The following is a 4,082-nucleotide window of genomic DNA, read 5'->3' as shown; positions in this document are numbered from 1 at the left end:
GCGCGCGGACTCTCTCCAGTTGTGGCGAGCGGGGGCCACTCCTCATTGCGGTGCGCGGGCCTCTCACCACAGTGGCCTCTCTTGTTGCGGAGCACGTGCTCCAGGCGCGCGGGCTTCAGTAGTTGTGGCTTGCGGGCTCCAGAGAGCAGGCTCAGCAGCTGTGGCGCACGGGCCCAGCCGTTCCGCGGCATGTGGGATCTTCCCGGACCGGGGCACGAACCCGTGTCCCCTGCATCGGCAGGCGGACTCTCAACCACTGCGCCACCAGGGAAGCCCAGCTCAGTTATCTTTTAATTCCTCAGTGGCCAGCCTCATAGAAAGTAGGTGCCCAATAAACATTAGTTAATTTGATGATTCAAATCACAGGGGCAACTTGCAATTGACTTGACTTTCCTCTCTTGAACACCATCTGCAGCATGATACATGTTGGATTTTTTTTTTTAATGTCATTCAAAATCACCCTGGGTTTTGTTTGTTTTTAAATACAAATGCTCCAGATCCAAAAGTTCCTTGCTAAGGGAGGGATGTGCTAGCTTGAAGGTCTACTGGGGTACTATCACCTGTAAAATCCAGGAACTACCAGAGGTAGCGCTGGTGAGAAAACACTGGTTGCAAAATGCAGCTCTTGACATCTGTCATCTATTTTCTCCTCCTTGGAGTCAGTTGCCCTCGGGCCAAAGTGGAATGGCCTGCCTTGGTCACTCAAGTACAGTAAAATGTGGAAGAAAGCCAGAACTGACCTTCAGAGCTCAGCAGCATCCTTCCAGTTAGAAGCAGCCCTTCTCTGTGTGATGGCAAAGCCCTGGCAATGCACAAGTAAAAGGTGTTATAGCCCATGGAGTTAAGGGTTAGAAGTAGGCATCCCTCCGCTGATTGCTGCACTCTGAGGGGACCTGCTTCTCTTGCTGTCCCCACCAGCCCAGAGTTTGGCTGACTTTCTGGAAGTGTCCCTAACTATATCATTTCTTCTTCCACCCTAACCCACTAAGGCTTGCTGCATGGGACACGCTGCGTGGCATGCCCCCGACATTCATTTTCTCCAGCTGCGACAATTGCACTTCTTTTGAGAAGACTGCTTACCGTCAGTAAGACGGTGTTAAAAAAGGGCTTAGGATAGGGTTTGGGCTCGTGTTCAGTGATTCTGGGGAGGGTTCAAGGAATTGGGGCTCTGCTCTGGATTGGATGTTGTCAGGAAGCAGGGATGATCCTAGGATTGGTACCTTACTCATCTAGAAGGCAGAAGGAACAAGGCGAGCCCACAGCTGTAATTGCTAAAGAAGAGAAAGTCACTCATGTCACCCAGCACAGGGGCATGTTTGGTGGCCATTTTTGTGGTCTGGACAATTTCTTGGCTTTGATTACGGTCAGACATGATTCCAGAGGGGTCCTGTTTTTGTCTCCATCCATCAGGGTCACAGAGTGGTCTTCTCTGATACAGATGTTCAGTGAGACTGTTTGTGTTTAAGCAGAGTGCGCCCCAGACTGGCCAACAGTGGTGGGCCGGCTGCCTCTCCCTTTCTCTCTCTCGCTCCACTCTCTCGCTACGGCCGGCGTTATGGTTCACAGTTTGATGTCCCCGATCTCCATCCCTACTTCCAGCCCCGGCTGGACTCTGGGCCTTTCCCTTCACTGAATTTCTGCCTTCCCCACACAACTTAGCATCCATGGTGTGTGGGCCTTCCCCCGGAGGCGGATCCCACATAGAGGGCCCAGGCATTTCTGAAGGGTGGGACCAGCCTGAGAGGGCTGATGTGCTCGCGGAGCCCAGGCGGGCCTCCATGGTGACCACCCAGCAAAGGGTGATGGAGAAGGGGGAGGAAAGGCATTCCTCCTTCCCTAACAAAGGCGCTGCTGGGATTTCGGGAATCCGAGGGAACAGGGTGCCACCTTGCAGCTCTGGCAGAGGGCTGAGCATGGACAGCGCCCCCTCACGGCAGGCATCTGCCTCGGAGCTGTGCTAAGGCCCCTTCCCAAATAGGAGAGGGCTGGGCTTGAAGTCACCCGGTGAGTTTTAGTGCAGAGCTGGGGGTACTGCAGAGTGAAAGATGGAGCCGTATGAGCCAACACACGTCCACACACTGGTGAGGCCTGAGGAAACAAAGGTTATGCTTTTTGTTTGTTTTACAAAAGCACTTTTAAAAATTATAGTACACACTTATTGTAACAATTTAAACAAATTGAATTACAGAAAGATAAAAAAATAACAGTAATTCCCTCTTCCTCCTCTGTCCAACCCCACCCTCTTAAAGTAACTGGTGGCAGGATGTTGGTGTGTATCATTCCATACTTTTATTATACAAACACAGAACTGCCTATTTAGAGTCTCAGTTTTGCTTTTTTAAAAACATGATCATTCCCTTCATACTGTTCAACGCTTGCTTATTTTCACTTGACAATATGTCTTCTACACCTTTCCAGTCAATACATATAAATGCGATTCATCCTATTTGATGATTACATAGTCTTCCATAGAATGGATGCACCATGATTTACTAAATCAGCCCATTATCATTCTGGCTCATGGTTGCGTCTTATCAGCTTTGTTTGATGACTGTTTCCCCTGGGATAGTCTTATTTTAGTTGTAGTCTCCCAAATAACACAGAGCACATCTTAAATACAAATTTCCTTCCTAGAACCTAACACATCACTGCCTACACCCATCTCACATTTGACGTGACATGAATATTTTATTAATTTTGGAAATGCTCGTAATGTCTTCTTCTCATTTGCTAAAAGAAAACCAGTTCTTAGGGTGAGAGGCTCATATTTGGCAAATTTACTGAGCAGGAGGAGATAATTTTTAATTTCCTAATCCCATATGGTACAAATTTTCTCCATATGTCAACCTCCCTCCCAACACGTGCCTCCTATTTTCCCATGGAAATATCCTTGTATCACTATAGAAAACATTTAACTTCTACTTGCATACCATAAAATTATTCAAGTTTCAGGATGAGGCTGCCTAATCCAACACCCTCATTTTAAAGATGAACAAAGTGAGGTTTGGAGGGATTCATAATTTGGCCAAAGTCACATACTTAGCAAAGTAGTTGGGGCTAGGAGTAGCCACTGGAGGGTCCTCTCCACTGCAGGAGGCAACCCTTCCAGGGCTTGGGGTGGTTGAAGCACAGCACATAGGAAATGGTATTTTTATATGTGGAGGATTTAAAGGTAGATCACTAATTTTTCTCGAAGATTTTTAAACAAATAACTGATTAGTGCCACTTAACCACCCATCCCTCTGAAGAAAGAACCCTTTGCACCAGACCAGAGTCTATAACTTTTGCTTTCCTCAGGAGGTATGCTCTTGCTTCAGCTTGCAGTTTTCTCTGCATTCCAGTAGCTAATTGAGTGATGAACACTCCTCTGTTCTTGCATTCCCCCTCAATCCTTGGCATTCCAGCGTGTCCTGGCCTGCAATTGAAGCTGCTTACCATCTGGTTATGTAAAGGTGGGGCCAGAAAGGAAATCCTTGTCAGGAGTGGATCCAGATTCGTAGGGCCTAAAGCTTATAAAATTTCTGAGATCATCTTCAATAGAAAATACAAAATATCTTATTTTTGCTATTTATACACAAACATATGAACACATCACTAGGCCTCCTCCCAGTGCCTTAGAAAGAACAAGGCCCTGGCAAGTGAGGGGTGCAGAAGCTTAATTTCTTAAAGCTTAGGGGTAAAATTGCCTCTGGGCCTTATATGAAGTAAAGTAGGACATACCTGGGGCACCCTTTTTTAAAAAAAATTAATTAATTTATTTATTTTTGGCTGCATTGGGTCTTCACTGCTGTGCGCAGGCTTTCTCTACTTGCGGTAAGCAGGGGCTACTCTTTGTTACGGTGCGCGGGCTTCTCATTGCAGTGGCTTCTCTTGTTGCAGAGCACGGACTCTAGGAGCGCGGGCTCAGTAGTTGTGGCTCGCAGGCTCTAGAGCGCAGGCTCAGTAGTTGTGGCGCACGGGCTTAGTTGCTCCGCGGCATGTGGGACCTTCCCAGACCAGGGCTCAAACCCGTGTCCCCTGCATTGGCAGGTGGATTCTTAACCACTGCGCCACCAGGGAAGCCCGGGGCACCCTTTCTAATC

The sequence above is a fragment of the Globicephala melas genome, chromosome 12, assembly GCF_963455315.2.
Source record: "Globicephala melas chromosome 12, mGloMel1.2, whole genome shotgun sequence".
Taxonomy (NCBI): Eukaryota; Metazoa; Chordata; class Mammalia; order Artiodactyla; family Delphinidae; genus Globicephala; species Globicephala melas.
The sequence above is the reverse complement of the archived record's forward strand: the minus strand, read 5'-3'. Positions refer to the sequence as shown.